This window comes from Elaeis guineensis, chromosome 11, assembly GCF_000442705.2.
Source record: "Elaeis guineensis isolate ETL-2024a chromosome 11, EG11, whole genome shotgun sequence".
NCBI lineage: Eukaryota > Viridiplantae > Streptophyta > Magnoliopsida > Arecales > Arecaceae > Elaeis > Elaeis guineensis.
This window is the reverse complement of record NC_026003.2, coordinates 91,081,895-91,094,516: the sequence shown is the minus strand read 5'-3', so window position 1 is coordinate 91,094,516 and position 12,622 is coordinate 91,081,895.

Here is a 12,622-nt window from a genome sequence, read left to right as displayed (position 1 = left end):
AGAGTCATCTTACTGAAGGGCGACTCTTAGAGTCGCCTATATAACTCCCTCCCTCCATCCCTCTCCTCCTCTCTCCATGACTTAGGGAAAACAAAAAAGCCTAACTGATTCTCGATACCCCCTTTCCCCCCACACGATCCCCACCTCTCCCTCTCGATCCCCGACACAGATGGCCCCCACTCCCTTACAATCCATGACGGTCCTTCCTCAACCTCTCAGCACAGGAGCCCCCCCTTCTCCCTCTCGGTCCTCGGTGTAGACGCCCCCTGTCGGTCCCGACGGCCCTCCCTCCTTCTCTTAGTGCGAGAAACCCCCTCTCCCTCTCGGCCCCTGGCAGCCCTCCCTCCTCCTCTCGGCCCGTCCCCTTCCTCTTCCCTGACGTATCGCCGTCCCTCCCTCCTCCTCTTAATGGTCCCTAGCATGAGAACCCCCCCTCTCTCTCTCGATCCCCGAAGGCCCTCTCTTCTCTCGGCCTACCTCCCTCCTCCTCCCTGATGTACCACCACTGACGGTCCTCGATAGTCCTCGGTGCACCACCCCATCTCCATCCAGAGAGCAAATGGACAGTAATTTTTTTTATTTTTATAATTTAATTTTTTTATATGAATTATAAATTTATTTTTCACTGTACAAGAGGAAGGTAATTTAACGTAAATAATATTTATTTATAAATAAATTATCAAAATAATTTTCTACTTGGGGCTTGTTTGGTTGGCTGGGCCCAAAATCTCATGGGATTCGTGGCCCAACCACCATAAGTATGGGATTACAAGCCAGCTAAGCCTATGTTTTCAAGCATCCCGGGCCATCTTTTGAGTGGGCTGGTTTGAATCCCATAGGGAGAAAAAAATGATCTCCACAGATCATTTTTTTCTCCCTATGGGATTCAGGCCAGACCACTCAAAAGGTGACTTTGGATTTTTGAAACATAGGCTTAGCTGGCTTGTAATCCAATACTTATGGTGGTTGGGCCACGAATCCCATGGGATTTTAGGCCGGCCAAACCAAATAAGCCCCAAGTAAAAAATTATTTTAATAATTTATTTATAAATAAATATTATTTATATTAAAAATTTGTATTGCATAGAATCATAGATCCGTCTTTTGATTAATGTGCATATTCTACGATATTCGTACATTTATATATTTTTGTATGGATGATAGAATTATGTATATTGGTTAATTGATTGTCCAGTTTGGATAGTTTAAGAATTATAATTAATTATATAAATAATTACAGTAATCAAATGATACACAGAGGGTATGAAAAAAATTTCAGATAGTATTTTTCTTTAGTTTTTTCCACATATTTTTAGCCGTATAGGGAGAACTAAGAAAAAATATTGTCGAAATTTTTTTCAACCCCTATTATGTATCGTTTAATTACTGTAATTATCTATAGAATTAATATAATTTCTGAATGGGATAAGACCTAACTTTACCTATTAGACAGTGATAGCATGCATTTATTATGTAAGTCATTTTAAATGTTAAGTACTTCCTCATAGTGAACATCTGTTTATATGTTCATACAGTTTTTCTCATAATAATTTCCAACAAAATGGATCCAAGTCTTGTCACTATTATCTTTTATTGGGATAGAAGGATCAGTTAGAATGCTAACAGTGCATATTGTGATGGTGGAAGGATCTGGATGACCATAGTGGATCGTAATGCAATATACTTAAAATTTGTGTAAATCTGTTATGCTGTCACCAGATGGAACCTCAATCACTGTAGAGTTTTTCTACTATATAGATTTCTGATGTATATTGTTAGACAGTATTTGGCTTATCTATTGAAGATGATCAGAACACAAACACCATCTTGGGCATCCCATAAGAAAAAATTTTTCGAGTAGTTAAAATTTTTATTGAGCCGGCAGTGGTAGGAGTTTCGGATGGTGGCGAACAGCATGTTAGTGTGTCTCAAACTGTATCTACCCTACTTACACAGTTGAGGATGGGTGGTTTTCTATCTGATGCAGCTCCAATGGCCGATGAAGCTGGGATGAGTATAGAGGCATTCTTGTATATATTATTGGTAGACCAACAGTATCCATGACTGATAGTCCTTAGTATATGTAGGTGCAGAATCTGTATATCAATATCCATATAACACCATATTTGATGATATGGTGGCCGGTCCTAATTCTGTGGCAACTACCGTGGAGCACGTGGAGCATGAATCTTATGACCCTATATCACTTAATCAGCTACATACAACACATGTCGGACTTAGAGGTTTGGGAACTCCAATGGCTAATACAACTTTATTTAAAAATGAAGCCACTGTTAGTTACATCTTAATCCTACTGATGATGAAGATGAGGATGATGATGTAGAGTCCGATGTCAGTGATAGTAGAGAGTTTAGTGTAGAAGAGGATGTCTCACCATATGAGGCACCCTTTGTTCCTAAATTCAGGCTAGTTGATGCATCTAACGATGTGAGACTGCATCCCATGGAGCATTACCACAACATCTATTCTTTGATGGGAATAAAGAGTTAAGAAAGGGAATGGTATTCGGATCGAAAGAATAAGTCCAATATATCATGAAACAATATACCATTCGCACCCACCATCCTTTCAAAGTCATCGAGTCAGATAGAGTTAAATGGAGCATCGTGTGTAAATAGTTTGATACTTGCAATTAGTATCTCCATGCATTTCTTTAGATCAAGACGCAATGATGGAAGATTACAGTATGTAAAGGATCACACACATGCTTGAATACAGATGTGATGCAAGATCATCCACAGCTTGATGCATGCATCATTGCCAATATCATTAAAAAATTAGTTAAAGCAGAGATATTCATATCCATATCAGTTTACCAGGCTTATGTACATGATGCATGGCAGTACGAGGTATCTTGCAGAAAAATATGGATAGCTAAACAACTTATTATGGATGATCTGTTTGGAGATTGGAAAGAGTCCTATAATACATTGGGTCTTTGGCTAGTTGCAGTTCATTGTGCCAATGAGGAGGCCGTGGTAGATTTTACAAAATTTCCTATAACAGAGGCAAACATAGAGGTGTCCCACCAAATTTTTTGGACATTTGGTCTATACATTCAGGATTTTCAATTCTACCGCCCACTGATTAGTATCGACATAATGCATCTATACAGTCGATATGAGGGTACTCTCATGATAGCTGTGGGAATGGATAAAAATGGCAGTATCTAGCTTCTATCATTTGTCATTTGTGAAGGCGAGAACCGTAGTAGTTGGTCATGATTTTTATGATGTTTGCACTATTATGTGGCACATGACCGTATGGGGATTGGTATAATTTTAGATCAATATAAAAGAATATTAGCTACTATTTTAAATGAATCTATTTGATGGACAGCATCATATGTATATCATAGATTATGTCTTAGACATATTGAGGCTAACCTAAATGATCGATTCTGTGATGCTGTATTTTTGACTTATTTTCATCAAACTGCAAAGCAAAATTAGCTTTGAAAGTTTGATCGAAACATGCAACACATTGAGAGAACATAGCCCAATTGCTTTCAATATCTGAAAACATATCCACTTGATGATCTGAGTAAATGGGCACTGGTGCATGACATAGATGGATGTAGGTATGGAATAATAAATATCAATCTATCTGAAAGCTTTAATAAGGTGTTGAAGGGGGCTCGCTCATTGTCCATTACCGCTCTTGTTCATCTTTCCATTGAATGCTTGTTGAAGTGGTTCAGCGTCAAATGTACAATTACAATATGAAGAAGAAAGGCCCACAGGATATTCACAAATAAGATTAGATAAAAGTTAAATGGACGGCAGCTGAAGTCTAGAGAGCATTGTGTGGTTAAATACAATAACCAACCAGATTTGTATGAGATTTAATTGAGATGAAGGCATTATAGCCCCGATGAACCTGATTATACACAGATAGTTGACTTAGGGACATACACATGCACATATAGGAAGTGGTAGTTACTGCATTATTCATGCTCTCACTTGTTTGCTATTTGTGCCAGCGAGAACTTAGACTGGAAGCAGTTTATTGATGATTGTTATATTATTGCACATTATGAGCAGTCATAAGCACCTACCTTCCATCCTCCAAAGAGTCCACATTATTGGCCCGAGTGAACTACATCGAGACTCATATTGCACCCATCCACAAAAAGATAAAGAAAGGGGCATCCACAATCAAAGAGAATTCGAAATGATATGGATGCAATGGAGTGTCAAAATATTATAAGGTGTGGACTGTGTAAGGAGATAAGGCATAATCGACGTAGATGTCTCCAATGGCGTTGATTTATCTTTTTTTTTTTAATGTGGACTATCTTTATGTAATGCTTGTGTTCTTTTTAAGCTATTTTGGTTATGTAATCATATCATATAAATGCTTAAAAAAATATATGAAATGATCTTGTTGTTAATGTTGGTTATTTATCGTCTTTGATATTTTTTACCATCTTTGATATTTCTTACTATCTTTGTTGTATACTCGTCTTTATATTTGGCACCTCAGACATGGCTGGTTTAAACTCTGACGTGCATCCAGAGCCGATTGACTCTACTGTGCTCTATCTCCAGACTCGACACTGTAGTGACAATATATATTCTGAGGAGGACATGGGGCCCCTATTAGAATTCAAGATTTGAGGGATGCATGTGTATTTCAAAATTTTATTTTTTAAACATCACAGTAGAATATAAGATTAAAATACTTTTAATCTGAATCATGCATGCATAAAAATATAAAACCACAAGGATCTAGTTCATCTACTGAAATTGACATATGCTGAAATTCAGATTGTGATAAAATTGCATACCTGTTTCACAATCTTTTTCTTCAAATCTAGATCTGGAAGAAAAAAAAATTTTTCTAACCACACAAATGTCCAGCCTCTATGGGTATCCACTTGGGATCAGTCTAGAGCAGTCCTCTTCAAATTGAATTTTCTTCTCTAAAAAAATTCAACCTACTGAATCTGAACGAAGCCTGGATCGCGATTAACACTTGATCTCTTTTCTTGATCTTCTTCTTCTCTTCTTCTCTTGCCTTTCTCCCTTACTTTGTGCTGCTACCAAACTCTGAAAACTAGTAAGGATGGGATGCCCAACAGCTTAGATGTGAAAGAGAAGTGGGATGCCCAAACAAGGTGGGGCATGTGGGATGCGAAGGGAGAAGAAAAAGGTAGAGGAAGAGAGGGTGTGTGGGGTCTCCTTTATGGCGTGTGGGGTGCTGGTTGGAAGCTCTAGGGACCTTAAAGGAGGTCCCTTTAAATAAGCATGAGGATTGAATCCTATTCAATTTTATAATACAAGTCCTACTTGTATTGGATTTCCTAATAACTTAAGTTATTCAACTTACATTAGGAATCCTATTAGGTGCCAACACTTGGAGCCCTTGTATCCAATTAGGCACACTCTCTTTTGCACCCAAGGGATGCTCCATATCAGATTAATAGGCCCTCTAATCATAGGACATGCCCAACTTGATCCAATCAAGGTGGCACCCCATAATAACTATCAAGAAAAATTAATTAAGGACTTGCACCTTAAAAAAATTAATTAGAGACTTGCACCTTAATTTAATTGATCCATAACCTTAGACATCCAACAATTGGAGTCTAATAAATCTAATTCATGTAAGTTATTAGTAGGTAATTAAGTTTGAATTATCTTATCAAATAAAAAATCCAAACGTAAAGAGAAATTAGGTCCAACCATGTGCTAGCAAGGTTATCTTGAATCCAATCGGATTTTTCTAAACCCAATTGATACTTTATAAGCTTAATTACTAATTTTAGGCCTAATCTCTTTGTTATGTGATCCCATAAGTTTAATTCTATCTGATAGTGAGATATACAATGATCTCTATCAAAGTATCATTGAAACACTTTTCAATGGGTCAGAACAATTCTACTTTAACTTATCATGGATTGTCGATCTAAAACAATCTAAATGATCTCTTCCAATCCACCAGTGATACCTAGCAGTATATAGTGACAATCTAGTAGAACTGAAATGAACCTCTAGGTGTAGTTAACATATGATTCAGTCCCTCTATTGTGAGTTCCAACTTGATGACAGGTCATAGATAAATCGTCAAACATCAACATCAATCATATGATAGATTTGATTAGCTCAAGTCCAAATGTGATTCTTATAGAAACTCTTTTCCATCAATCACACTACTATGGTCATAGATTCTTAGACTTAGCCTTTCAAATTCTATAGGACTACTTCTCTATATCAAGATTGATAGAGCCTATCTTGATGCATACCTTACTCCTATAGTGGACTAACTGTTTCCAATATCCATTACAAGGGCTCATTGAGATCATGTTAATATGTCAATCAAACTCCAGCAGCCTCACTGCGAGCAACAGTGCCATCTCAGATCAAAGGATCAGTCACACAACTACAGCATTGAGATAATCACTGATAATTGAATAAAAATCCAAATGATCTCTCGTATGGTCATACTCAATACTAGTTATTCTTTAACAACTATCTGTATTTGTCACCCAGTGTCTTTACACTAGAGACTAGAGACCCATCTATCCTAAAAAAAATACATGTCTCTAATTCTCAACACTTTGAAAATATGTATCGAAAGCTAATTTCATAGACGATTCAAGGACACATCATACTTAAAGAAAAATAAACTTATCCTTTTATTGATCATATTAATATATTAAGTATAAAATTATATCCTAGATTTATTATAATGTGTCAACTATATTGGCTTCTAGGATATACATCTAATAATCTCCCACTTAGACTAAAGCCAATTGACCATAAATCTAAGTTCCATCTTCTCAAGGTGGACTTCCATTTTTGGTTGGCTCAATTGTTTAGTCAGTGAATCTACCATGTTATTCGTGAAGTCTACTCTTCGTATCTCGATATGTTTCTTTTCGAGATAGTCGCGTATGATATAATATTGCCGCTCGATGTGCTTTAATTTTTGATGAGACCTCGGCTCTTTAGCAAGTGCTATGGCTTCATTGTTATCGCAGTAGAGTGGTATGACATCTAATATCATAACTTCAAGTTTCACAATGAACTTCTTGAACCAAAAGCCTTCCTTTGCAGCATCCGAAGCAGTGATATACTCAGTCTTCGTGGTCGAATCTATTATGATGGGTTGTTTGGAACTCTTCCAGCTGACCGTACCACCATTACAAATGAATATGTATCCTGACATAGATTTTCTATCATTAAGATCAGACATGAAATTTGAGTCAGTATAGCTCTCGACTCGTAACTCAGAATCTCCTCAAAAGATCAAGAACAGATCCTTAGTCCTTCTTAAGTACTTAAGGATATTCTTCACAGCTATCCAGTACTCCTCATTTGGATTCAACTAATACTTACTCGTGACACTCATAGCAAGGGTAATATCAGGTCAAGTACGTAGCATGGCATACATGAGGCTTCCTATGGCTAAGGCATAAGGAATCCTACTCATGCACTGCACTTTTTCAGATGTGGTCATACACATCGTCTGGGAGAGATTAATACCATGCCTAAGAGGCAAAAGTCCTCTTTTAGAGTTTTTCATGCTGAACTTCTTCAGTACTTTCTCTATATACAGCTTTTGTGACAGACCTAGCATCCATTTAAATCTATCCCTATAGACCTTTATTTTAAGAATATAGGATGCTTCCACTAGGTCTTTCATGAAGAATTTTTTGAACAACTATCTTTTGACCATCGTCAGCATGGAATATCATTCTCAATAAGGAGAATATCATCTACAGATAATACGAGAAATGTTATCGTGCTCCCACTGACCCTTTTATATATACATGGTTCTTTTTATTTTTGATGAAATTAAACGATTTGATCACTTCATCAAAATGATAATTCCAACTCTGAAAAGCTTACTTTAATCTATATATGGATCTTTGCAGCTTGCAGACTCTATGATTATTATCACCAGATGTGAAATGCATAAGTTACTCCATATAGATATCTTCCTCAAGATATCCATTTAGAAAAGCAGTTTTCACATCCATCTGTCAGATTTCATAATCATAGTAAGCTGCAACAGCAAGCAGAGTGCGGATGGATTTCAGCATGACTACGGACAAGAAGGTTTTCTAATAGTCAATATTCTCGCACTGACTATAACCTTTAGCTACAAGCCTAGCTTTATAGATCTCTACCTTATCATTGGCTCCTATCTTCCTTTTGTAGATCCATTTACACCCAATCGGTACAATACTCTCAAGTGGATCCACTAAGATCCAGACTTAGTTCGAGTGTATTGAGTCAATTTCTGACTTCATTGTATCTAATCATTTCTCAGAATTGATGTCAGACATCACCTCATCAAAAGTATTGGGATCATCACTATGACCCCGATCTCCCATAAGGAATATTTTCTTTACTTCCTCCATAAGCATACCCATATACCTTTTAGGAGGTCAGAAGATCCTACTAAATCTACAAGATGGTTGAGGAATGCCTACTACTAGCTCATAGATAACAGGTTCCTGAGGATCTATAGCTCTTTGTACTTCAGATACTTTCTCTTCGAGCTCAACTAACCTCCCACTACTACCATCTTGGATAAACTATTTTTCTAGGAATATGGCATTTCGACTCATAATCATATTGTGATCTTGTGGAAAGCAAAAGTAATATCCCATAGATTCTTTAGGATATCTTATAAAATAAGCTATAATAGATATATCCTCTAACTTATCAGCCATCTGTCTCTTGACATAGGCCGGATATCTTCAAGTCTTAAGATAATTTAGACTCGACTTCTTACTAAATCATATCTCATACGGCATGATAGGAACGAACTTTGATGGAATCTTATTCAACAGGTGAATTATAGTTAACAAGGTATGTCTCCAAAGATATAAGGGTAGATCAGTGAAGCTCATCATGGATCTGACCATATCCAATAAGATCATGTTCCTCCTTTCAGATATCTTGTTGAGTTGAAGCATTTCGGAAGGCATCTATTAAGAGACTACGCCGTTGTTCTTAAGATATTCTAAAAATTTTCGACTAAAGTACTCACCCCTTTGATCAGATTGAAGAACCTTAATGGGTTTACATATTTATTTTTCTACCTTCCATCTGAATTCTTTAAACCTTTCAAAGGCCTCAAACTTATGTTTCATCAGATACACATACCTATACCTAGATAGATCATCGATAAAGATAATGAAGTAGACATAACCACCTCTGATCTGTATATCAAATGGCCTACACATATCGGTATGTATCAGGGCAAGTAACTCAGTGGCCCTTTTTCCATGTCCTACAAAGGGCTTCGAAGATAAGATTCATAAGCTAGATACGATTCTGGATTAAGAAAGCCAAAGATCTCATCTTTTTTTAGTCTATTTATCCTGTCCTCTCTAATATGGCCTAGTCTATGGTGCCATAAGTACTTCTAATTAATTTTATCTCTGGGTTTCTTTTGGACTATGGCACTCACTATTTGCTCGTTTAAGTTCACATTTGCACCAACATACAAGTGATAAAGATTATTAATTAAAAGACCTCATACAATCAATTTATTTTATAAATAAATAAAATAAGTCTTTAGTGAAACTAATTTCAAAACCTTCCTATACTAGCAGAGACATAGAAATCAAATTTTGACTAGTTATAGGAATAAAATAATAGTCTTTTAAATCTAATCTAACACCAGATGATAATCGAAGAGGATAAGTGCAATGGTCTCTGCAGCAACTTTTACTCCATTGCCGATCCGAAGGATCATGTCACCTTTCCTCAACCTCCTATTTCTATCAAACTCTATATTGAGGTACATATATGAGCACTCGAGTCAGAGTCTAATATCCAACTAGAAGTAGAAGAAATCGTAAGGTTAGATTCAATTACGAACATACCTTCAGAAGGTTTATCTCTCTTTTTGGTCTTTAGGCTCTCTAGATATTTTGGACAGTTCCTCCTCTAGTGGCCTTTGGCATGACAGTGAAAATATATTTTTTTTGCTTCGGCCTTATTAGAAACTTTCTTCTTTGGTCTGCTCTCTTTTTTCTGCTTCTTAGCAGATTTTACCTTCTTCTTTCTGGTAGACTTTTTCTTGGAAGAAGTTCGCTCCACAGTGAGAATAATACTCCTTGAACTCTTTAAGGTTCCCTCCGTAGTGACCAACATGTTGACTAGTTCAGGTATAGTGCAGTCAAGTTTGTTCATATAAAATTTATAATAAATTGACTATATAAACTTGTAAGGGATGGAAGGATCAAATCCATCTGTAATTTTTTTTGCATTTCTAGCTCGAGCTTCCCAAGCTCCTCAATGTCCTTGATCATTATTATATAGTGCTCATGAACAAACTGTCCTTCACGTATCTTCAGATTGAAGAGTCTTTTGGACACCTCAAAGCATGTAGTATGGCTCTACTCACCATACAACTCTTGCAGGTGAGTGATCATAGCCCTGACAGTAGGCATATACTCATGTTGATTTTGCAACTTGTTTGACATAGTAACTAGTATATAGCACTAAACCTGATTGTCTTCATCTGTCCACTTCTCAAAAGCAATCCTTTGCTCAACAGTAAGATGGTTTGGTAATACTATGGGTTCCTAATCGAGTACATGATCTAGTTTTTCTCAGATCAGGGCAATCCTGAGATTTTTGAGCCCGTCTTTATAATTAATACCGGTCAAATGATTAGTTTCAAAGATATGGACTAGAAGGTTTGAGGCTGACATGATTTAACTGTGAGAGTAGAGATTCAAGTTAGACTCTTATACTTAATGTTGTATTTGCTTTTAGGGATTTTAAGATGCATACAATGATTCTCACTAATTTATTGGATCCCTCCACTCTTTGAGAAGAAAACAAAAATCTTAATGTGACAAAGAATTCCTAATGGGTGCTATGATCCCACCGATGCTATGTACCTCACCTAACAGTTATTGGTAACATGTACACCGATGTGTAGGCAACTTTTTGTCCAGATACTTCTCTAAGCATATTGTAGCGACTTGATCTCTAAGTCATGTGGGCTTACCTAACAGTTATTGTCTACACTCCTTAGTTAAGCCCGACTCACCATTCACAAGTAGGTGCAAAGCTGTCATTGGATCCTTCACCTAACAGTTATTAGGCCTAACCCCATCCTTACCCTGGAGTAACTCTTTACTAATAGAGTGGTTGCTTGTTCTGATGCAACTGAACCACTGTGACCAACCGAGAACAATCAACATCGGTAGCACACCCGCACATCTACAATGTGGAAGACCCATGGACTTAATATTTGTAGAAAGATTTAGGTTTAGGTCTCATCAAATCAGTCATTATATGACCGATCTAATTAACATAAACTAAACCAAACCACTAAGCAATCTTATTGAAGATCTAATCTTCCAAATTGATCAAATAAGTGTAGATCGATGGGGGTCCCCCCGTTGCTTTTCTTAGACCAATAAATTGGTTAGGTAAGTGAATGAAATCAATTAAATAATCACATCTCAATTACTTATCTTAGATACCAATAGGTCAATTGATCCAAATAGGTTAACTCAAACGAATCAGGCTCAAACCATCAAACCAAATTAGGTCCTTAGGTTAATCAATTCTACATATGGGACTCAATCAATTCGATCAACAATAATTATATGATCATTTAATCTAATTGATCTGACTCTAATCAATACTTGACTCAGTTCAATCAATTACTTAATCAAATTAGACCTACATGACTCAAATAAAAAATCTTAGATGCAATCCTATACATGACCTAATTTATGATTTTTCTGTAACCAAAATCTTCATGCATAAATATAAATTTTAGATTCTAAAATTAAATTTCAGATTTAAATTCTTTGAATGAAAGTAAATTTTAAATCATAAAAATAATTTTTAGATTTAACATACAAACATATATCATATATATGCATGTAAAATTCAGATCTAAATAAAATTTAGATCTACTACATGATATCATATATCTCATATACTAATCATAGATCATATCAAAAATAATTTTATGACCTTAAGAATGCAATTATATCTCATTTGTGAATTATAAATTAGGTCATAAAAAAATTCAGATTTATGCATGCATCTATATATCATATGAACATGAACTAGAAACGGTTCTAAATCAAAATTCAGATCTATGCGTGCTTTCATATATCAATTATATACTCTAAAATTAAATCTAAAATTAAATTTTAAATTCAAAAATTTATCTATACATCTCATGTATTAAAAAAAATCAAATTTTAAAATTCTTTTCAAAATATATATGACAATTTTAGCAATATAAAATCCATGACTCTGATACCACTATTGAAATTCGAGATTTGAGATATGCATGTGTGTTTCAAAAATTTATTTTCTAAATATCTCAGTGGAATATAAGATTAAAATACTTTTAATCTAAATCATGCATGCATAAAAATATAAAACTATAAGGATCTAGTTCATGTGCTGAAATTGATATATGCTAAAATTATATTGTGATCAAATCGCATACCTATTTCACAATCTCTTTTTTCAAATATGAATCTAGAAGAAAGATTTTCTTCTAGCCATACAAGTATCTGACCTCTATGGTATCCACTTGAGATCAGTCTGGAATAGCTCTCTTCAAATTGATTTTTTTTTTCTAAAAAAATTCAGCC